Source organism: Lygodium microphyllum, chromosome 1 (genome assembly GCF_053477565.2).
Source record: "Lygodium microphyllum isolate KBCC chromosome 1, Lygodium_microphyllum_v1.1.10, whole genome shotgun sequence".
In the NCBI taxonomy this organism is placed as follows: Eukaryota; Viridiplantae; Streptophyta; class Polypodiopsida; order Schizaeales; family Lygodiaceae; genus Lygodium; species Lygodium microphyllum.
In genome coordinates, this window is record NC_141135.1 from 52,069,037 (window position 1) to 52,094,591 (window position 25,555).

Consider the following 25,555-nt stretch of genomic DNA (forward strand, 5'->3'; position numbering starts at 1 on the left):
AGATGAAGGTAGATGTAGTAGAGACCATGCCTATCAAGAGGGTACATGTCCAACCTGAGGCAAGCAAGGAAGCAATCAATGAGGCAAGGATATCATGGGCACCTAGAGATGAAGGGAAGAAGAGAAAGACTCAAACTAGGTCTAAAGTTGATATCTCTGACTTCCCTTTGGGTTCTCGGACACAACCTTATGATTTGATAGTAGATGTGAGCTCTCAAGGGCCAAAAATTACTTGGGCACAACTACTTCATGCCTCTTCAAAGCTACGATGACAATGGTCAAAAATGGTAAGCACAAGGGCAAGGCAAGGTAAAATGGTTAGTGCAATCAAGGCATATGGCCTCAAAGATATACTGCCTTTAGTGGAGGCTCAAATCAAAGGTCAACGGATTCGAAAAACATACATCGATAGTGGAGCAGAGGTTTGTGTCATGACAGAAAAGCTTATGCATCAATTAGGCTTAGAAGTAATGGAATCCTCAACCTTTAGGGCAAAGATGGCCAACAATGAGGTGGTCACATGTGTGGGTGTAGTGAAAGCTTTGAGAGTTTCTATTTTTGGAATCACTGCAATAGTGGATGTTTATGTGATGCCAGTAAAGGGAGAAGGATATCTCCTCAGTCTAGGGAGACCTTGGATTATGGGTATCAGATCTAGGCAAGATTGGGCAATAGGGCATTTGGAGTTGAGACCACGTAAAGTGGGTGGCCACGATCAAAAGGTGGTTTACAACTTGAAGAGTGGGCATCAAAAGAATCTTGAACTAGAAATGTCTGTCGATGAGTGGAGCTCAAGTGGATGTTCCTCATCGGTAGAAGAGGAAGAGAGTTCAAGTGAAGAGAGTGATATCACTCTCAAAGTTATGGGCGTCATCTTAAAGGAACCTACCTCATCAGAAGAAAACCCAAGAATCCAAGGAGAAGATGTGTGGGATGCTAGCCTAGAGAAGATGATATCCAAGGATATAAAGGATGAAGAAAGGGAGGGTTATGTGAATGTTCTCAAGAAGCATGCATCATTGTTTATTTCTGATTATACTCACATCACAGGTGTCACTGTAGTGAAGCATCACATCCAACTGAAAGAAGGAAGCAAACCTGTAGTACAACGATTGAGAACACTGGGAGTTGTGCAAGCAATAGGATGGACTGTTGACGTAGGTGAAGAGACTCCTGAATGCAGGATTCATATACCTAGTGGAAGATTCAGAATGGGTCTCCCCAGTAGTAGTGAGGCCAAAGAAAAATGGTAAGTGGCGAGTATGCATAGATTACAAGCCACTAAATGCTGCAACAAAGAGGGACTACTTCCCTCTCCCATTTCAGGACGAAATCTTGAATGAAGTAGCGGGACATGAGCGGTATAGACTGTGGGATGGCTACTCTGGCTACTTCTAGATTCACATTGCAGAGGAGGATCAAAAGAAGACCACTTTCATCACATCATGGGACTGTTTTGCCTTTCAAGTCATGCCCTTTGGTCTCACAATTGCCCCAACAACCTTTCAACAATTCATGAATATGGTCTTCCAATCTTACTTTGGTAATTCCGTAAGGGTTTTCATAGACGACTTTTGTATTTACAGCTTACATACATCTACGCAAGGTTGGTGAAGGATTTACTTGCTTAGCTAGGTTGGGTGGACAACTAAATAAGGATAAATGTCACATTGGGGAAAGCAAGGTTACACTATTAGGGCACATAGTGTCAATTGAAGGAAGTAGAAACATTGCTAGATCTACCTTCCCCAACCTCCATCAAACAATTAGTCTCCTTCTTACAAAAGCTAAGATATTTGGGTAGATTTATACACCTACTCTCTGAGGCCATATATCCCCTACAGCAACAATTGACACGCCAAGAAACACTTGTATGGAGTGAACAAAGTGAAGGACATTTTAAGGAGATAAAGAAAATGTTGGGGTCACTTCCTATAATCCTCTAGCCTTGTTGGGAAGAAACATTCTTTGTAAACCCTAGTGTGGGAGAAGAGGCCATTGGTACTGCTCTCCTACAAAAAGATCCAAAAACATCCTTCATGAGGCCTGTGTATTTTTCCAGCTACCTCATGAAAGCCTCAGAGAAGGCTTACACCTCCATGGAACAACTAGTGTTGGCCCTCATGTTTGCAGTAACTAAATTTCGGCCATATTTGCTTCCAAAGATGTTTGTGATAATCATTGTGGAGGATATGTTTCCCTATGCACTACAACATATGAAAATCTCTGACAAAATAGCAAAGTTGGTGGTCTGACTTCAAGAGTTTGATTATATAGTGTAGGTTAAAAAAACAACTCGAGCATGTGTGGCTGATATTTTGACAAACAGGTGCTATGAGAAAAATCTTAGGGTGAAAAGAAAGGACCTACCACCACCCCCATCCATAAAGACTCTTGTACATGCTTATAGTCTCTACTTTGATGGTGCATACAAGAGAACTAAGGATAAGGCAGCTGCAAGAATTTTTGTTTTCTCTCCTTTAGGAGAGAAAATCTATGGTGAAGGAATCATCTTGGAAGGTGTCCACTCTAACAATGAGGCAGAATATCAAGCTTTAATTCATGGTCTGTGTTGGTGTCTTAGTAATTCAATCGAGAGGTTGAATGCTTTTGGAGACTCCATGCTATTGGTAAGGCAGATGCAAGGTACATGGGCATGAAAAAATACAAACCTCTCTAGTAAAATGAGAGAGGCCAAATCTCTTATGAGAAGATTTAGGGAGGCACAAGTACATCATGTGCCAAGAGACCAAAACAAGGATGCCGACCATCTAGCATCATCAAAGCTAAATGAGTCAATTGTGGGAGCAGTGGCTATCAAACCCCCACTTTAGCAAGGCAATGAAGACTTAGAAGATATTCTACAGCTCTTAGAGCAAGGAGAAGCTCCCAAACACTTGACTAAGGGAGAAAGACAGTGCCTAGCTCGGAAGGCTACAAGATATCGCATGGTAAATGATAGTTTGTATTGTCTTGGTAAGGATGGTGTGCTTAGGAAAGTGCCTTCAAAATGGAAAATTGAAGAAATCTTAAAAGCTTGCCATGATGATGTGTGTGGAGGCAACTTTGCACACGACATCACAAGTAGAAAGGTTCTACAAGCCGGCTTTACTTGCCCCAGTCTACACCGAGATGTCAAATATTGGTGTCAAACATGTGAAGAATGTCAGAAATCAGGACCACAACGGCTCATAGCAGAATCCCAAACCCCAATCAAGGTCTATGGACCCTTTGAGAAGTGGGGAATTGATGCCATAAGGCCTCTACCATGCACTCCATCAGGAAAAGAGTATATTATCATGGGGGTAGATTGCATGACTAGATGGGCCGAGGCTATGCCAACTAGAAGAATCACTACTAAGGAAGTGAGTAAATTCATCTTTGACCACATTTGTTGTAGGTTTGGTACCCCTCTTGAAATACTATCAGATAGATGACCACAGTTTAGAGCTAATGTGGTGGGTGAACTCATGCAAAAGCTAAATATTCAACGATGACACTCTACCCCTTACTACCCTCAATGCAATGGATTGATGGAAAAGGTAAATGAAATGATTTGTAAAATCATCAGCAAATAGGTACATTCAAGGCCCCGGGATTGGGACAAGCACCTTAGTGGAGCTCTATGGGCTTACAGAACCTCATTCAAAACCATATTAAGGTTCACACCTTTTCATCTAGTTTATGGACAAGAGGCTCTTTTGCCTATTAAGGTGAAATTAGCTAGCCTTCGGGTATTAGGTGGCACAGTAGGCTCTCAAAAGGAGAAGTTAGATCAAAGATTATTGGACCTAGAAAGGCTAAAATTGGATCGTGAAGAAGCCATCAACCACTACTTCGAGGAAGCTGAGAAGCATAGAGAAAAGTTCAACAAGAAGCTAACAGATAAAAACATCAAGGAGAGATCTTTAGTGTTTCGATATGACAATCGCTTTGATAAAAGAAAGGATGGTAAGTTTCTCTACTGGTGGGAGGGACCGTTTTGGGTCACAAAAAAATTCAACAATGGCTCCTACAAACTTCAAGACATTGAGGGAAAAGTGCACAATACTAGGGTAAATGGATGGCGCTTAAAACCCTATCACATCAGGGTGGGGTCAGCTCAAGGTACCAAAGAGTGTCTAGAGGCATAAATACCTCTAGCCAGGTTGGGGGGGGGGGGCTATATGATATGAGAAAATCACAAAAAAAAATATCTAAAACTTTGTTGATTTTTTGTACATTTGGAGGTTTGAAATAAAGAAGAGGGTGGGAACAACCTCTTGGGAAATCCAAAAAATTACTGGATGGAAATATTTCATGGACCGGTTTACCAAGAGGGGGTGAAGAGTAAATATCAATGGAGGAAGGTGAAGGGAAAATGTGTAATGTGAAAAGAAAGACATGAAATGGATTTGGAGCCATCCAAAGGGCATGTGAGGCTCATAATGTCATGGCTTTGGAGCCTTATGATAATTCAAACAAATGGGACCCTTCTTGGAAGCATTAGTGGAAGAAAAATCAGGCACATGATTTTGAAATATTTTTTAAAAATGCTTCCACTCCGATCAAAAAAAACTTTTAAACATGAAAGTTGTAGCGCGTGAGCTAAAGTTTTGATTGGTATTTTTTTAAAATTTTTTGAAGCTACAAGTCGGGAGATATGGAGAAAATGGTGGATGCCAACTTTTTCCAACTACGATGGAGACCACCTCCCAATTTTATACACACCCATAATTTCTTCCCCACACTTAACACTTCCATAAAACATCATTCATTAGACTCCCAACCCTTTACTCTCTCTTCTTATCTTTCTCAAGCTAATAAACCATTAGAATTCCCCTCCTAAATCACCCTCAAATCATCCTTAATTGTAGTAGTAATGTATGAATTCTCACTACTCTCTCTCCATTATTGCTAGAAATGATCTTATTTTATGAAGATTCTCTATATTTTTTTATAGGAGAGCTCTTAGACTCAAGCTATGGGGGGGAGAATGGAGACAACTCACCTATGATGGAACCTGATTAAGTACAAAATTGGTCAATAAAACATTTAGATAGAGCTTCCACATTAGTGGAACTGCCTTAATGCAGCTTTGGTGGTGTTAATCCCGATTCTATCTTATCCTCCTCCATAAACACCCTCAAGGCCTATATAAAGAGGCATTCTCCTTTGTAATTTACAAGAAAGAGCCAAGAGGCCTTCTTCAGCCCTATTGAGCCTTTCCCATTCTCTCTTATGAGCTTATGTAGTTCATTCCCATACTATAGCTTATGCATGCTCTATAGTGTAATAAGCCCATGCTATTGGTGTCCATATTGTGGATATTGGTTATGTCTTGAGGGTTCTCCATCTCTTGTGTCCTCTTAAGTTTTATTGATTCATTTATTTTTTGTAGTTCTCTCTCTCTCTCTCTCTCTCTCTCTCTCTTTGTTTTCCTCTCTTCTCCCTCACAAGCTCCTCTCCCTCTTGCATAGCCTCCTAGTCCGCTCTTCCATGACTAGGTGGTGCCCTTACCTCATTCACTTTGTGGCAGAAGGGATTTTGGCATAGTATAGAGGCTGCCATATTGAATTTCTTTCGTAATAAATTGGTGCCCCCACTGAGGACATTCTCATCCACAATTCTCTACCTCCTTATGTATGACGATACAACACATAGTGGTGCATCCTCTACAACAAGTGCTCCAAGTGGCTCTTCTCCAATGCCTTCACCAACTCTTTTTGAAGCTAGTCGAAGTCCATGACTCCCACAATGGTCTCCCAAGGAAGCCCAAGAAAGGAAGTATGCCTACCAGATGATGGCACGTATGCGAGTAAAAGGTGTTCACCTTAGAAATTCCATTCTCTCACAACGAAAAATATCATGTTGCCATCAATTGCTAGGTTCTCATAATTGTGGTGAGTGTTTTGCAAAAAAAGTGAAGGCCCTTTCGGGAGGTCCGCATCTCCAAATCATCAAATCCCTCTCTCTCTCTGGCCTAATCCACGTCAAAGGAGGACAACTATCCATGAACGGTGTGGAGTTTTGTAGAGGTGCAAAGTATGGAGATTACCTTCAACTGTTGCTAGCTCGAAGATTGGGTGTGGTTGAAAAGGTAGCCATCACACCTTATGAAATATATGTCGCTAAGGATGGACACACTAAGGCAAGAACAATCATTGGTGAGCAAATTCTCTGTATAGCAAAGTTGGTGGGTTCCAAAAAGAAACAATTTGGAAAAAATTCTTTATAATTTAAGAAAGTGCATTCCCTCTACTCCCTTAAGTAGTCTCCACTTATGAATAATAATAATGGCCCGAATTTCTACACCTTCCACTCTGTACAAAACATCCGAGTTAATGTATGCATCAGTAAGAAGATTTTCTTCCAGTAGCATCTTGTCATGTACTTTGGGGCTGAAATATTAATAAGGGAGATTCTTGTATCACCAGAATCTATAATCTTTCCAATGCTAGACTACAATGCATCCTTCAATGTACATGTCTTTATTTTATTATAATATTTTCTCATGAATCACCGCGAGTTGTATGGACCAATCCAACCTTTTGTTATGCAAATTGTGCATATTGTAGCCATCACAAAGCTTAGATTCGAAGGCATTATTAGAAGCATACTGGGGCCTAGACGTCTTGCTGAAATCAATGCATCTGTATACCCATTCATCCTTCCCCTCATAAAATACAACTTAAGTCTAGACATGTTCATCTTTGTACTCTACTAAGGCAACATGGCATTTCCAAGCTTCTTTGGGCGCAATGGGAAAAATGTAGTGGATTTTTTGGACAACCTTGAGATGGCCTTCCTTGTCTCTGGGAGGGATGATGAAGCATTAAAGTTGAGGGCTTTTCCTTTGGTGCTCAAGGAAGAAACTAGAATGTGGTTCCAAACTCTAAATCCGGCCCAAAGAGCTGAATGGGAGGGATTGAAGGCAGCTTTCTTGTAGAGATTTCAACAAACTAACTCAACTGAAGAGTTATGGCAACGGATTTTGGCCATCCATCAAAGTGATACTTATGGTTATGCAACTTATGAGGAAGGGTTTTTGAAGCTTTGGGGGCAGTGGTCAGACTCACTGAATCCTGGTGAGAGAGCTCCAAATTGCCTTCCAACGGATCGATTCATTTCAGGTTTGTACCCCTTTCTCAAGGAAAAGGTAAAGGTGAAATTTTCAAACATTTTTGAATATGATTTGAGAATCACTAGGGAAAAGAATCGAAAGATTCTCTACCAAGCCCAAGCTAGCCAAGCAGTTTTGGGAAACAACATCACAACTATGGAGGCCTCTCAAGTTCCCCCAAATGTATCTAATGCACCAGGCCTTGTTAGAGGTCAAGAAGACATGATCCAACAAATAAACAATCTTACAAATCAACTAGAGGGTTTGAGAGTGAATCTTGTGCAAGGTGCAAGAAGGCCTATCGAGGGGAATGGTGGGAATCGACCACAAATGCGGCGACAAGCAAGGGAGATGTTGTGTTACAAGTGTGGAGAAAATGGACATGGCATGTACAATTGTCCTCACCCTAGAAGATATGATCACCCTACTAGAGATCCTTGACAACAAGTAAGCCCTGCTCGTGCTAGGACTCAAGAGCAAGAGCAGTCATGACCTGCAATTTTACAACCACCTTATGTTCAAGTTGAAACCTCTGTTGTTCAACCAAATTTTAATGTTATAAAGATAGAGGATGTGGTTAGGGATAGAAGGCTCCAAGAAGAAATAGCGAGAGGCAAGATGAAGGTAGATGTAGTAGAGACCATGCCTATCAAGAGGGTGCATGTCCAAATTGAGGCAAGCAAGGAAGCAATCAATGAGGCAAGGACATCACGGGCACCTAGAGATGAAGGGAAGAAGAGAAATACTCAAACTAGGTCTAAAGTTGATATCTCTGACTTCCCTTTGGGTTCTCGGACACAACCTTATGATTTGATAGTAGATATGAGCTCTCAAGGGCCAAAAGTTACTTGGCCACAAATACTTCATGCCTCTTCAAAGCTATGATGACAATGGTCAAAAATGGTAAGCACAAGGGCAAGGCAAGGTAAAATGGTTAGTGCAATCAAGGCATATGGCCTCAAAGATATAGTGCCTTTAGTGGAGGCTCAAATCAAAGGTCAACGTATTCGAAAAACATACATCGATAGTGGAGCCGAGATTTGTATCATGACAGAAAAGCTTATGCATCAGTTAGGCTTAGAAGTAATGGAATCCTCAACCTTTAGGGCAAAGATGGCCAACAATGATGCGATCATATGTGTGGGTGTAGTGAAAGCTTTGAGAGTTTCTATTTTTGGAGTCACTGCAACAGTGGATGTTTATGTGATGCCAGTAAAGGAAGAAGGATATCCCCTCATCCTAGGGAGACCTTGGCTTATGGGCATCGGATCTAGGCAAGATTGGGCAATAGGGGATCTGGAGTTGAGACCACGTAAAGTGGGTGGCCACGATCAAAAGGTGGTTTACAATTTGAAGAGTGGGCATCAAGAGAACCTTGAACTAGAAACATTTGCCGATGAGTGGAGCTGAAGTGGATGTTCCTCATCGGTAGAAGAGGAAGAGAGTTCAAATGAAGAGAGCGATATCACTCTCGAAGTTATGGGTGTCACCTTAAAGGAACCTACCTCATCAGAAGACAACCCAAGAATCCAAGGAGAAGATGTGTGGGATGCTAGCCTAGAGAAGATGATATCCAAGGATATAAATGATGAAGAAAGTGAGGGTTATGTGAATGTTCTCAAGAAGCATGCATCATTGTTTATTTCTGATTATACTCACATTATAGGTTTCACTGTAGTGAAGCATCACATCCAACTCAAAGAAGGAAGCAAACTTGTAGTACAAAGATTGAGAACACTGGGAGTTGTGCAATCAACAAGATGGACTGTTGACGGAGGTGAAGAGACTCTTGAATGCAAGATTCATATACCTAATGGAAGATTCAGAATGGGTCTCCCCAGTAGTAGTGAGGCCAAAGAAAAATGGTAAGTGGCGAGTATGCATATATTACAAGCCACTAAATGCTGCAACAAAGAGGGATCACTTCCCTCCCCCATTTCAGGATGAAATCTTGAATGAAGTAGCAGGACATGAGTGGTATACATTGTGTGATGGCTACTCTGGCTACTTCGAGATCCGCATTGTAGAGGAGGATAAAAAAGAAGACCACTTTCATCACACCATGGGGCTGTTTTGCCTTTCGGGTCATGCCCTTTGGTCTCACAAATGCCCCAATGATTCATGAATATGGTCTTCCAACCTTACTTTGGTAAGTCCATAAGGGTTTTCATAGATGACTTTTGTATTTACAGCTCAAGGAACATACATGTATGCAAGGTTGGTGAAGGATTTACTCGCTTAGCTAGGTTGGATGGACAACTAAATAAGGATAAATGTCACATTGGGGAAAGCAAGGTTACACTACTAGGGCATGTAGTGTCAATTGAAGGAATTGAGGTAGATCCAAAAAAGGTAGAAACATTGCTAGATCTACCTTCCCCAACCTCCATCAAACAATTAGTCTCCTTCTTACAAAAGCTAAGATATTTGGGTAGATTTATACACCTACTCTCTCAGGCCATATATCCCCTGCAGCAACTGACACGCCAAGAAACACTTGTATGGAGTGAACAAAGTGAAGGACATTTTAAGGAGATAAAGAAAATGTTGGGGTCACTTCCTATAATCCTCCAGCCTTGTTGGGAAGAAACATTCTTTGTAAACCATAGCATGGGAGAAGAGGCCATTGGTGCTGCTCTCCTACAAAAAGATCCAAAAACATCCTTCATGAGGCCTGTGTATTTTGCCAGCCGCCTCATGAAAGCCTCAGAGAAGGCTTACACCTCCATGGAACAACTAGTGTTGGCCCTCATGTTTGCAGTAACCAAATTTCGGCCATATTTGCTTCCAAAGATGTTTGTGATCATCATTGTGGAGGATATGTTTCCCTATGCACTACAACATATGGAAATCTCTGACAAAATAGCAAAGTGGGTGGTCCGCAACTTCAAGAGGTTGATTATACAGTGCAGGTTGAAAAAACAACTCGAGCATGCCTGGCTGATATTTTGACAAACAGGTGCTATGAGAAAAATCTCAAGGTGAAAAGAAATGACCTTCCACCACCCCATCCATAAAGACGCTTGTAGATGCTTATAGTCTCTACTTTGATGGTGCATACAAGAGAACTAAGGATAAGGTAGCCGCAAACATTATTGTTTTCTCTCCTTTAAGAGAGAAAATCTATGGTGAAGGAATCATCTTGGAAGGTGTCCACTCTAACAATGAGGCAGAATATCAAGCTTTAATTCATGGTCTTTGTTGGTGTCTTAGTAATTCAATCGAGAGGTTGAATGCTTTTGGAGACTCCATGCTATTGGTAAGGCAGATGCAAGGTACATGGGCATGCAAAAATACAAACCTCTCTAGTAAAATGAGAGAGGCCAAATCTCTTATGAGAAGATTTAGGGAGGCACAAGTACATCATGTGCCAAGAGACTAGAATAGTTTTTTTATAGGAGAGCTCTTGGACTCAAGCTATGGGGGGAAGAATGGAAACAAGTCACCTATGATGGAACTTGATTAAGTATAAAATTGGTCACCAAAACATCTAGTTGGAGCTTCCACATTGGTGGAACCGCCTTAATGTAGTTTTGGTGGTGTTAATTCCTATTCTATCTTAACCTCCTCCCTAAACACCCTCAAGGCCTATATAAAGAGGCCTTCTCCTTTGTAATTTGCAAGAGAGAGCCAAGAGGCCTTCTTCAGCCCTATTGAGCCTTTCTTATTCTCTCTCATGAGCTTATACAGCTCATTCCCTTACTAAAGCTTATGCATGCTCTACAGTGTAATAAGCCCATGCTATTGGTGTCCATATTGTGTATATTGGTTATGTCTTGAGGGTTCTCCATCTCTTTTCCCTCTTAAGTTTTATTGATTCATTTATTTTTTGTAGTTCTCTCTCTCTCTCTCTCTCTCTCTCTCTTAGTTTTTCTCTCTTCTCCCTCACAATCTCCTCTCTCTCTTGCATAGCATCCTAGTCCGCTCTTCCATGACTATGTGGTGCCCTTACCTCATTCACTTTGTAGCAGAAGGGAGTTTGGCATAGTATAGAGGATGCGATACCGAATTTCCTTCATCAATAGTATCCAAATAGGAGATAGGGATGGGATCCAAGGTTGTGGATGCATTAACCTTTTTGTAGTCCACACATATTTACACCTTCTTGTTCTTTTTAGAAATTATGACAATCGGAGAAATCCAATCCACTTGATCTATTGGAGCAATGAATTCAAGTCACTGTAGTTGATCAATCTCCTCTTTGACCTATTTGGCCATGTGAGGGTCCATCCTCTGTAGCGCTACATCCAAATTGGGACAATATCTGATTTCCTCTAGGAATCCGATGCTGATAGAAGTGAGGGTCCAATCCTTTCATCTCAAAGTATTTCTAGGTGAAAACATCTTTCAACTCAACCAACAAACTGATGAGTTATTGATAGCATTTGGTGGGACTGATCTTCTAGTTTGGTCTTTTTAGTACCAATATATATTTTGTTCAATTCATCTTCCTTTACCATTTGTGACATTTTACATTTTCACCTCAAACTCATGCTCTTGATTTAGAATTCCTTTGATGTCAACATCATCAATCTAATCAACATCAATATTGGCTAGTTCACAGCCCAAGTTCTGAGCTACAGGATTGTCTAGACTATTTTTCTATTCCTGCTTCTTCAAGACTTCGAGTTGCAACCCTTGTGTTTGCATGTATTGTTCACCGATCTATAACATATTCATGAGACACCAAGGCTCTAAAGCAGGATTAGCCTTCAATAATTCCTCTTCTTCATTGTCACTTAAGCCTTCCACCATATTGAGTGTTTTAGCAAAAGCTGATCTGCAGTGTGGGGTAGGTGGGGCAACATTGGTTAAGAAGACCATTACTTTATGTAGATTCCTATGGATTGTAAGTTTGTCTTTATCCTAGTTATGGATGACTTTGGCTTGTTGGCTTAGCCAAGTTCTTCCCAATAGTAGTTGGTAATCTTTGTTGGCATGCTCCATATTCAACACAACTAACAAAACAAAAAATTGAATTGTGGCAATTTACAGAAGTACACAATGGATGATACAAAGAGGCCTTATCATTGCTAATCATCCATCCTTACCAAGAAGTGAGCTGGTTCCTAATCCATCAATCCCAATTCTTCACAAGTGGCCAACATGATGATATACAGTAATCAGAATGGTCAGATTAGAAGGGGACCTATTGACACTCGCTCTTACTGGATTTTACAAATTGTTGCCTCAAAGCATGGGCCATCGTAGCCACTACTTCTAGTTCTGGTAATACTAGGTCCTCTAAAATTCAATCATCTTCAAGAGGTGATCCTTGAAAGCTCGAATAAGATTTAAGAGGTTACCTCGTGGCATAATAATATTTATAGGTCCCTATCCAATTCATCCTTTTGATGAGTTCAGAATAGTAGATGTGCTTGATGTGTTCCCTTCCACTATTGCGAGCTTAACACTTGGCTCTTGGCTTCTTCCTCCATCAAGATTAGCGTCCTGGGTTTTACACTATCTCTGATTGGGGTGATCTTTAGGATTCATCATGTGAGTTTTACCAGGCTTATCATCCTGTATTTGTCTTTTTCGTTTTTCAAGATAAACTTTTGGCTGCTTTTCTTTGTGAATCCCAGGGTGACTACCTAGATTCTTCACTCCATTGGGTTACGAATCCTCTCTCACAACTTACTTGTTTTTCTCTTGTTTTTGATTTGCTACTCCCCATATAGATTTTGCTCTGGTTTGAACTTCACAGGCTCTAGGCCTACAGCCAATTTGGGGTTTAACTTACGGATCCTCTCTCACAACTTGTTTTTCTGTTGTTTTGGATTTTCTACTCATACAAATTTGTGTTGTGGTTTGAACTTCATAGGCTCTAGACTTTGGGGTTTAAGTGACTTGATGCCAGATTTGGTTATATCTTCATATTGTGTTGCATTCCCTAAGCACATGGGGTATGCACATTAAACTATAGAGATTTCCCTGCACATAAGCTACTACCGATTTCTGAGTTTAACTTCTAGATTAGAGTTTGAAGCTGAATATCTCATCGTCGCCAACTCCCATTCTACCACCTAATGACGATTGGATTTCTCTTACTGGGGCCACAAAGTTTCTGTAGGTCGCAATGAGGCATCTTTATAGGTTTTCCTTGACCATGTAATCACATGAACATCTAGTTCTCACAATTCCTTGATTTCAAGTGTATTAGCTATGGGAATTCATGCCGGCCTTGTCCTTGTCTTTTTAAGTAGCATAGGCTTGAGTTTCAAGACACTCTAATCTCTAGTGTCCTTCCTACATGCAAAAGAAATAATGTTTAAAAAAGGGCAGTAAATTCCCTCAACCTCTTCTACCTGTTCCACTCCCACCATGGCCACTTCCAGGTTACTGATACTCTTGATTTGTAATAGCAACATGTAGTGTAAAAACTAAATTGGCCTAGAGGGTTTTCCATTGGCCAAAGGGGTTTGCTCCCATCCTCTAGGATGAGAAATTTGGTACCTAGTATTGTACTAATAGTACTTAGTGTTATGAGTAGCCATATTGCAAATACTACACCATCTTTGGTTTAGGCTACATTCATTCTGAACGTGCTCGGGATTGTTGCACTACTGTGTGCACCAAAGATTTTTTACCTTGTTTTTATTGGTGTTTTTTAATGTTTTCTTTCCTTTGTCATTCTTTTTATTCTTGGTTGACTTTTTCTCCTCCTCATTTTTGGAGTCAGATTCTTTACTACTACATTCTGCCTCCAAGTCAGAATTAGGAGTGGAATCACCACTATCTTCATTTCGATTCTTTGAAGTGGACTTATTGGATTTCTTTCCTTTTTTTGACATTTCTTTGATGGACAGAAACTACTCTAACCTAGGAGCTTTCTTATAGAATGGGTCAATGTTATTACTCAATAAATCATCGAAAGCAAATTCTTTTCAGATAGGTTTATTGAAATCTTGAACATAGAGTGTATTCAACATTTCATCTTTTGCTTGAGCATTGGGGTCAATTTGACTATCAAGAATAGTGAACTTGGTGGTATATGCATGGATGTATCAATCTCCTTACTTAAGGTGGTGGAGTCTTTCAAGTTTCTATGCATCCATTTAGTTGGGTTGGAACCGAATATGGAATGTGGTGAGTGTATCATTCCATATCGGCCAGCCATGTTTTGCCACTAGCCAGGTCACAGTTGTTTTCCACATCAAAGATTTGAATACAAAAACCTTATGAGGCTCATTAACTTATGGCAAGGGAATTTGACCACGTATACCACATCAAATTTATGGGATAAAGGTAGCTCGATTCTAATTGGAAGATTAAGGAACTTTGAAAAGGAGATATTAGGTGGGTGAGCTATTAGAATCAGAAGTGAAGAGTTGGGGATATTGAGGGGACACCAACCGGTTTAGTAGGGTAGTGGAAGAAATTAGAAAAAGAGCATATTTGCTACCAATTAGAGGATTAGAATTGAAATGATGCTTTCGAAAGTGTAGAGAAGATTTTTGTGCTTGGGATACATCATCACTGGGGATTGAAGAAGCCTCAAGAGATGATATCATTTGGCACTTTTTGGACTTGGACCATCGTGCTTAGTCTAGAGCTAGAACTACATCGGGCAAAACCATTCAAATGCATATTCATTCAGCTTTGCATGCAAAGGAATAATGATCATGGTTTCCATGTGTAATTGGGTCTGAGCATGGTCATCATAAAATAGAGTGTGGTCATTCTCAGAGTCGACATAGGTGGACATCAATATCCTACTCTATAGTTAGCATCTAGGGTTTAGAGCTTGGCATAGTCATAGTAATGAAATCAAATAACAAAGTGTGCTCAACTAATCAAATCCAAATATATATTGCTATATGAAAAGAACAATAAAACTATCTCAATAGAGACAAAAAGTGATACCAACATTATACTTAGGGAGTAACTAGTGAGGGATCACATAACCTTCTTGAATTCAAGAGAACTATGGAATATAAGATAATGGCAATACTACTACCAAATGTTGTGATTGAGGACAAAAAAAAGAGATAGCCATACTACTAGATAGCACTCATAATGTCTTGACAAAAAGGGACTAACAAAAGGTCTAACAATTGAGCATGGGATCCCTTTGCCTTCAAATCCTAATTTATCTTGGATAATTGATCCTTGAACTCCTGAACTGTGCCACCCTCAATCTCCTCACTCCCTTCCTTATATACCTTGTTGTTGACTATGACATTCTCTCTACCCATGCGCCATGACAAATGGTCTTCACTGCTCTTGCACCCGTCATCTCATTAATGCACCATTGGCAGCTCATTTTAAAGGCCGCTAACTAACACCATCTTTAACAAGCTCTACTTCACCACACTCTAGTTAGTCTAAGTATGAATCCCATAAAATGCGTCTCTGCAATGAAAGATGAGATTGTGTTTGGTCACATAATTTTTTATGATGACATTGCCATGGATCGCAACAAGGTAGCTACCATCATGCAAGCCCCGATTCTTGACTCCTTGACTGCAATACTATGGTTTCTAAAGTAAGTCCAATTGCACAGACAACACTTGCACCTTTGTCCCATGTAGATATTCCCCTTAATTAGCTTGCACACACTCCCAAGGTAGTTTCCACTAGAATGAGGCAGTAAACCACCTCACATTTCCAATACTTGTGACTACTCCTATCCAAGGCCCCAGTACTGATCTTGTCATACCAAATCAAGATTCAAAGGGAGAGAGAGAAAAAGACATGTAGCTGTAACAGAGAGTAGTATACTCTCATTGTTCTCGACATCTCATTATTCCATAATGCTTACTGAAGTGTAGTCACACATAACTGAAAACACACTAGGTCACTTAATAACCATACCACTAACAATGGTTGAGTCTGATTGACTCAGTTACTACAAGACACATGGACAATGACTTCTAAGACGATAGCTATCTAAATAAGATTGGACATGCCAGTGATACTGATCGTGAGCTTGATTCTCAGCATTCCCCCTCAAACTCAAGCTAATTGTTGATGTACTTGAAGTAGCTCCCTAAAATGCACAAACTTCTCTTTACCAAGTGATTTGGTAAAGATATCTACTACTTGGTCTTCTATCTTCACATGGAGTAGATCAATCTTTCCAGCAAATACCATCTCCCTAATGAAATGGTAATGAACTTCTATGTGTTTGGATCTAGCATGATAGATGGGGTGTTAGCCGACATCACACTACTGAGATTGTCACAATGTAAGGTGACCTTCATGCCTAATTGTATACCCAAGCCATATAGCATATTCACAAGCCAAACTACTTTACATACTACTAATGTTGCACCCCTGTATTCTACCTATGTAGTACTAGATAAAGCAATGGTCGGATGCTTCTTACTACTCCAGTTGATTATACTACTACCTAGGATGAAGCCATAACCATTGGTTGACCTTCTATTATGATAGGCACAACTAGCCAATCTACATTTGTGTAACCTGTCAAGTCAAATGACTTTCCATGCCCATGAAAGAGCCCATAATCAATAGTACCCTTCACGTGCCACATAATCCTCATGACTACATCTAGACATGGCTTACGAGACTTTTGCATAAACTGGCTAATCAGTCCCACTGCTGCATAACTAAGGTCAGGATGGGTGATAGTGAGATAAATCAAGTTGCCCACCATCTGTCAATACATAGTGACATTCTCTATTTCATTCCAAGCATCAAGTGCAAGCTTGACATTCTAATCCAATGGTGTTTCCATGGATTTACACTCCATCATGCCATATTTCCGCAATATATCATGAGCATATTGTTTTTTCAATAGCCATATACTCTTCACCCCCCTTGGTAAATTGGTCCATGAAATATTTCCATCTAGTGATTTCTTGGATTTCCCAAGAGGTTGTTCCTACCCTCTTCTTTATTTCAAACCTCCAGATGTACAAAAAATCAACAAAGTGTTAGACAAATATTTTTTTGTGATTTTCTCGGATCACTATATTGGATAAAGTCACTAACCATGAGATGTACTCTTTTATTGATGGTTTTAGTGGATACAACCAAGTTTGACTTGCTCCAGAAGATCAATCTAAAACATTTCAAGACATGCATGAGATCTTTTAGCCTTATCCGATTGATTTTATGAGAGTTTTTTGGATAATTTTAGTGTATTTGGAAAAGCCATACTCCATTTAATGCACCTTTGGCTTTGCCTCATACATTGTAATGAGGTAAGTTTAGTTTAAAATCTCTAAAATGTGTGTTTTTTAAAAGGAAACTTTTTACTGGGCCATATCATTTCTCAAGACTATTGTCCTCACCAAGGTGGCCGCAATTATGCAAGCCATAGTATTGAATTTACCATCCATGCTAATTAGATTCCTAGGCCAAATCTAGTGGCGTGGCAACCACTTTCAACTTTTGGCACACTTGGCTGTCTCCTTAAATAAATTGGTGCATTTGACCAAACTTCTCTATTAGTGGAATGAATAATCCAACTTAGCATTCATTGCCTCCGACAATTACTTTCTAGAGCCCCAATTGTGATCCCACCAAATTGGGTGAAAACTTTTCATGTATTTATTTATGCCTCTGACATGGCTATTGGTAGTATGCTTATGTAGTAGAATGCCAATGGATGGTTTTGACCATTTTTTAATACAATAGATGATTGTCCCATGCAAATAGAAACTATTTAGACCAACCAATCCTACCTTTGGAACTCTTCAAGAAATTAAAACTATGTTTGATTTCTTTGGATACTACTTACACAAAAACAAGTAGATCCTGATGGAAATAGATTATTACATAAAATGTGTAGAAGTATAGGCTCTACCAGACAACACCACAAAATCAATTGCTAAATATTTATTCTGGGATATCTTCACAAAGTATGGTACTTTGATTGAATTGGTCAATGGTGATAGAGGTACTCACTTTGTCAATAAAGTCATCAAAGAGCTCACCTCATTTTTTCTCATTGTACACAATGTTTTCTCCTTATTGTCCACAAGCTAATGGCTTAGTAGAATCAACCAACAAGATCTTGTATAAAATTTAACCAAGTTGGAAGATTAGCATAGAAAAGATTAGGATACTAAGCTCCTTGCAGTGCTATGGCCTTCTAGACGTATTCAAGCTTGCTACTAGCATGACTCTGTGCAAGTTAGCATTCGGTCTAGAAGCCATTACACCCGTGAAGTATATATACTACCAAGTTTTCTACTTGTAGTACAAGAGGAATCACTTCCATTCTAGATGGAAGCCATTGCTGAACTCGAAGAAGAACAAATTCATAGCACCTACATTTTATCAAAGTCCAAGCTTGTCAAAAGTGCTAAGAGGATTGGTTATCCAAGAAACCACTATTCTAAAAGGGAAAACTTATGATGGTCCTTAAGACTCGGATAGGCAAGCTAAAATTATGATGGAGCAATCCTTTCTAGGTATTTTATGATTTCAATAGTACTAACTTGTTTCATCTAATTTATTTATAGGGTAAGCTACTGTCAAAGCCTATTAATGGATTTTGGCTATGTCACTATCATGTTGAAGGCTTCCAATGCCCATTTCCTACCAAATTGGATTCCCTTACCACTTCTTTGCAATCAAACTTTGGATTTACTTTCCCACTAGTTGTGCACTTGTAGATTGAATGGTTGTTAGAAGTCAATACTCTTGTTGACATGGCGTTCATTTATGAAGCCCACTCGTTAGCTCATACCCCCAATGGTGCCATGGTATCTCAAAAAACTCATTCTTATTATGTCTAGTTATGGCGTATTTTGCCTAGGTAGCGCACATGCATTGGCCATAGTCCTTTTGTATTAATCACATGTCCTTTTAAGAAAGGTTCCTCTCTTTTCCTAGTCCATATTCCTTTCGAGTGTGGCCAAGTACAATAAAAAATCCAACTTGGAGCCATCTACCTAGAGAAGGTGGCAGCTGTGAGCTCATCTACTAGAACATCCCATAGCCTCCCCTCTTGAATAACATAGATATTTGGTTATAGTAGCACCACCTCTAGTATAACTCCCTCCCCCTACTTTGACACTAAACCCTTGGCCCCAACAGCACCCTACCTCTCGCCTCTAGAAAACCCCAATCCACGTCACCCCTTACTACCTCCCATCTAGCCTTTTGGAATTCATCACCCCACTTCCACCCCTACCAGTAGGATGATGCACCCAACATAGAGGATGAATGTGACATCATCCATTGTGCATGCTAGTGTTAAAGGCAATGGTAGTTTGTGGCATTTAAAGCTAGAAGGTGTCAATGGTGCATTAATGAGCTGACAGGTGTAGAAGCAGTGAAGACTATTTGCACAGCACATGGGTGGAGAGAATATCATAGTAGACAATATGAAATATAAGAAAGAGAGAGAGGAGATCAAGGGTGGCATAGCCCAAGAGTTCAAGGATTGAGTATCCAAGGGAAATTAGGATTTGAAGGTAGAGGGTTTCCCTGCTCGACTATTAGACCTTTTGTTAGTCCCTTTTTCAATGCTATCTAGTAGCAAGGCTAGCTCTTGCCCTCATTGAAAAAATTTGAAAGTAGTACTCCCATTGTATTGTATTCCTCAGTTGTCTTGAATTCATGAACGTTTTATGATTCTTCAACTAGTTGTTCCCCAAGTGTTGTGTTGGTATCACTTTCCATCTATGCTGAGATGTTTGTATTGTTCTTTTCATATAGCAATATATATTTGGGTTTGAGCAGTTGAGTACCCTTTGGAATTTAGTTTCATTGTTGTAAATATGTCGGGCCCTAAACTTTAGATGTTGATTGTAGAGTAAGATGTTGGTGTCCACCTATGGCAGCTCTAAGTATGACTGCATGCCATTATGTGGCGATAGTGCGTGTGCCTGATTATAGAGCAAGAGGTGATGCAAGTGGAGAAGGAGTGCTCCAAAGATATTCAAGTCATCTAAGAAGACCCGCATGAAATCAATAAGGTAGGGCCCAAAGATTTCTTGCATATCCCATTGGAAAAGAAGTTAGGGCATTCTTAAGCTCAAACCACATTAGTATAGATAGACACCCCAAACTGTAATGAAAACAATTTTATCTTGACCCTCCAAAGTAAGCCTGACCTAGTTGTAACAACTAAATCCATCAAAAAACGAGTACATCTCATGACCAACAATCTCATCAAGAATGCTGTCAAGGTATGGGATATGAAATAGATATGGTATTATTGTAATATTTAGCTTTTTATAATCTGCACAAATTTGGATCTTTTTATTTTTCTTGGGAACAAGGAAAATGGCCAAGATTCACTCTACTTGGTCGATTGTGGCAATGAAGCCAAGTAAGATGAGCCAGTCTAGCTCTTCTTTGACTAGCTTTTCCAAGTGGGGATTCACCTAGCATCTCTACATGCTGATTAGAATAACATTCGTTTTGAGAGGAATTCAGTACTAGTAGAATTAGGGATCCAGTCCCTTGATTTTAGAGTAATACTAGGCAAAAGTATCCTTGAATTTAGTCACAAGGTTAACTAGTTAGTTGCAAAAGTGAAGACTGCAAGTGAGCATTGATTTTGACTAATTTTTGTTTCATCTGGACCAAGTTAGACTATGGTGAGAGCATCCTTGACTCATGTGACTTTCTAGATTTGAGCTTCAAAATATCTTTCTTTTTGGAGCACATCCAAAAAAAATTTAATCACCTATAGTTGTAGCTTGAGCTACTTCTACCTCTCGGAGTCTAGACTTTGACTTTTTGGGTCACTCGGTAGGCTACTGATAGAGGCTAAATCTTGTTTACGAAGATTCAATTGGTAGATAGTCAACTAATCACAATCCCAATTATGACTGACCTGGGCTTGTTGCAATTAGGACCATTTGAGAAAAATGTGATAATATTTAGTTGCACGCTCCATGTTGAGAACTACTAGGAAAATCAAGAATGATACATTGGCAACCTCCATTAGGACTAATAAAATGATGTTGAATGGCTACACTCTTTTTTGATTTTCCATGCGGACCAAGAATGGGGCTAGCTCCTAGTTCATCAACCTAAAATCTCTATAAGTGGCCACCATATAATGATGCTGACTCTAGATCCACTATCCAATAGGACATTGTTGATGACCCGATTCTAAAAACTGAAATACTTGAACTTGAAGCTATCATAGATACTGATTTCATGACCACTAGAACTGGATGTAGATATTCTAGATATTTGGTCAAGTGCGAGAAGTTGATGGGGACGCCTATCCTTTTCGGTCGTTTCATTAATTTAGTGTGTACATGGGTGATTCCATAGCAGGTGATTCCGCAAAATACATATTAAATTAATAAAAGTTTATGAGTTTAGAGTGCGCACTCGTAATAAATTAAGGTTAGGATTGATTTCTAACTAGTTGATTTATTTATGTAGCTAAAGACTGCTAGGTATTCACTTTTGTCGGTTTAATTGTATTATTTTACTAATGATTGTGAATGCTACAGTTGATGTGTAGAGATATCAACAGTGGCGGAGGAAAGCATTGGAGGATAGCAAGTATTCGAGTTATCACTTATATTTTGATGGGCGCATATCTTAGGCATGGCGCCTATATTTTGTCATGCCTATTTATTGAGGCGTTGGATATTTATTTAATATTTTGTATGTGCATGGACGCACGATTATGATATTTGTATTTGGACATTGTATTGGGTATGCCTGACTCTTTGGGTGCCCGCCCATTAGCTTTATTTCTATTTTGTGCTAAAGAAAACTCAAAAGCCAAAAGCGTGCTATTTTGTAATTTGGGCTATTATTTGAGCTTGAAGATGATTAATACATAAAATACATGCTTTGTGGAGCGCTCACACAAGGCATGGGAGGAGATTGCACCCAATTGGTCTCTTGTTAATGTCGTGCATGCTTTCTACCTTGAGTTTTGTGCAAAAAGTAGAGTTCTTTTGTTCTTGGGGACCTTCCGGCATTCACTACGCGAGCATACAACGTCCGATCTGCGCACCAAATGCAGTGAGGCTGTCCCTCTCTGCATATCGAGTCTCAAGGCCAATCGGATCGCGTTTTTGTAATGGAGTGCTGCAAAGAAAACAAAATACTAACTGTTAGAAACATGATTGTCAATACAAAGGATATTGCAAAAAAATAAGCAAACAAAACAAAAGAAAAACTTACAAAGTCCTCGAGATATGTCCTGTGGCTGCCACTCCCAAGATGATGGACCACTCTGGCCTCTAGCCGTGCTCTCGTCGCCTTGCGTTGCTGACTTCAACGTCCTAGAGAATCTCTGGCCTCCTCCCTCAGTCGGTGCCAGTCGTCCGCATCTAGCCACTCAGGCTTTGCAACCCCACTCTTGAGTGCCTTGCGTGCGTTCGATCGTCTGTGTGACATATATGCACGCATGCACTCCATCATCCAGCCCGTAGAAAATCTATCTGTTGTGGCTAGAACCAAAAACTCCTCATGCAAGGATGCTACTATGTAGTCCTTATTCCCCTCCAGTATGTTTTTCCAATGATCTAAGACATTGTGCTGGAAAACTTGTTGGCACAACTCTCTCATGCGAGCCATCACCCTCCTCCCCTCATCATTCATGATTATGGCTCCTGACCTATCATCGATAAGATAGGCATATCCCTCTTGGGTATGCCTAAGATGGGTCCTCTCCTATCTGTGACCATGCTCCTGGGCATATCCAGGAGACCCCTGTATATTTGGTGTCTCGACCGAGGTAGTATCTATCGGTGTAGCACCCATAGAAGTGCCACCTACAGACGGCTGAGCGAAATTCAAAGTAACTGGAGTAGACATTCCCACAGGTGTGATAAATCCTAGAGGTGACACAACTCTAGCAAAACGACGAGATGGAGACACCGCATCCGTGCCTCCATAGTAACGACCTGAGCCACGCTCCCTGGAACTTCCATGAGACCGAGGAGTAGCACTTGTATCCCATGCCGACCGCGGACTCACTGCCTCCGTATCTCTGCAGTATCCCCCTGACCGTGAAGCACTCCCTCCCTCTTTCCCAATTCTGGAGCGTCGACCTTGTCTGCTTGAAGCTGAAGCATCTGATCGCGCCGAAGTAGATCTAATAGAGCAGTCTAACGATGCCTGAGACAGCTCCTAGTCCGCCATGTCTCTGAATCTCACCATCTGATCTAGAGACATGCGCGTGAAGATATCCTTTAACTCCTCATCGCTCATCCCTCGACTCATCCTGATGATCTAAGTATCCAAAAAGGTCACCTGCGCAGATAAAATATGATGTTAGCATAATCAATTTAAATTATAGAAAGCATGATAATATCAATCCTAAAAAAATGATCTCACTTAAAATACATATCTTATGTACCCTTATAAGCGATTAGTCAAGGAATTGAGTAAGTGGATGCTCCAAGTATGAAGTATCTTTTGATCCCATGTCAATCTCCTGACACAACTTCGCATACAGTGGAAGGTCAATAGATATGTCACCACAAAAGGATGAGTCCACCTCGTTCTCAAAGAATTCTTAGACTCTTGTATTTCCATCATTGTTACTCGATGCTGGCTCCTCTACATGCTCCAAGCTTTCAATGGCCTCCACCCCTTGCAATATCGACCCTTCTATTTGCATATTGTCCTCATAACCTAATATTAATGAGTTTGGGAATCTTCCAATTCCCATTTTTTGAATACTAAAAAGGTAGCACCTAGATAACATGCCCATAAGTTTCTCAAAACCATATGATGTGACCTATCATTGGAAAGCGCTTGAAAAATGGAATCTATTGAGCTGTAGATCATTTGATTTGGAGTTGTAGTGTTCCAGTTATGACAAATCCAAAGATTTGACCACGTGTCCCAAACTTATGGGAAATTCCCATATTCCCCAATATGGTGTTTCATCTATGCTCGGAAAATTGCTTTGATCATATACTCTCGCACTTCGGGGAGCTGAAGGTATAACATACCACCAGCGAGGTTGTCGGGGGTTTGGATAGAAGATTACATGTTTACAAACACGTACAAGAGAGATTAAACTATTGTGACATGTACCATGTCGTAATACAACAAACAAACAAATGAGTTCATGCACCTGTTCACAATGGACCGGCAACACAAAGGTGTCGCGCAAATCTGTCCATTTTTTTTTCAGAATCTATTTCGAGAAATCCAAATGGACCTCGTCGAACTATTGCTCCAGCTCCTTTAAGTACCACTTTGAACCACTGCACATCAAATAGTATCATGGAGAAGCTACGGTAATCCATCGTAATAATACTTTGCAAGTTTCCAAAATACTCCATCTCATCTATAACCGTGTTTGGATCCGTTGCTCGTCGTCGACTCTCTTGCTCAAACCTTGCCATGATACCATAGTTTATTGTGGAGCACATTTTGTCAATATGCTCCACGCAAAAATGCCATCCGTGCGACCAGTTGTACTATATATTTTGTAATGTACATTGAAACACTCAAATTGGTTGTCACATATAAAATATAGATACGACAAATTCTAAATACGTTATCACCTTTGGACTACATCCCCTTGAGAATTTCCACTCTTGGATTGAGACCTTTTTCCCTTCACAAGATGCTACGGTTAAAGCTCCATGTAACCATCGCATTGACATGAACCGCGGCATCTTCTCCATGCCCTCGGGATATTGAATTGGTCGATCACACGTACTACGTCAAAATTCAGATCGCACTTCCTCTTGATCTTGCCTAGCATGCTGGTACACACTTCTAGAGAGCTATCTTTGAAGCCATTGGGACTAAACTTTGTTTTAGTATAGCTTACCATCCCCAAACTGATGAAGTCTATCATCGTCCTTCAGTGACCATAGCATTTTGTTGTCTGGATCCACTGTTGGTAGCCATTGTGAAATATGCACTAGTGCCTCAGACACCAACCAACCTTTAGCCATGCTACCTTCTGGCCGAGCTCATTGTCGCACAAAGACTTTCAAGGTTTTCATGAAGTGCTCCAAGAAGAACATCCATCGCATATGGACAAGTCCAGCAATCTCCACTTCATCTACAAGATGCACAAGAAGGTGGATTTGTATTGTGAGCATGCTGGTAGGAAGGTATTTCTCAAAGAGACAGGCCGTCTCCATTGCTCCCCGCCTCGCAGATTCAATAGAGGATGTCTTACTATCCTTTTGTGAGATCTATTGCACTAAAATCGACAACGTGTAAATGGCCCCTAGAGTAAGGCATCCTGCAATCGCGATCGGTAGTACAAACTGCCACAAATGAGAAAGCATTATGAACAATGGCTACACTCCAAATAGCAAAATGCACACGCCAATTACAATCCATTTGCAGTACAAACCTGACATATCTTATGCCAGTCATGGGATTTTAGCCCTGATAATTGGTCGTCTTTAGAAAATGCAGACTTGAGAGAATGCATCATATCCATCGGAGTGCGGATAGATTTGACTATTTGCTTCACAATGCGCTCCTCTTTAGTGGACAAAACCCAAGAAGCACGAGGTAGCTACACACGACCATCAACACTCGACTGCAGCCAAAGTGTCTCCATCTTGC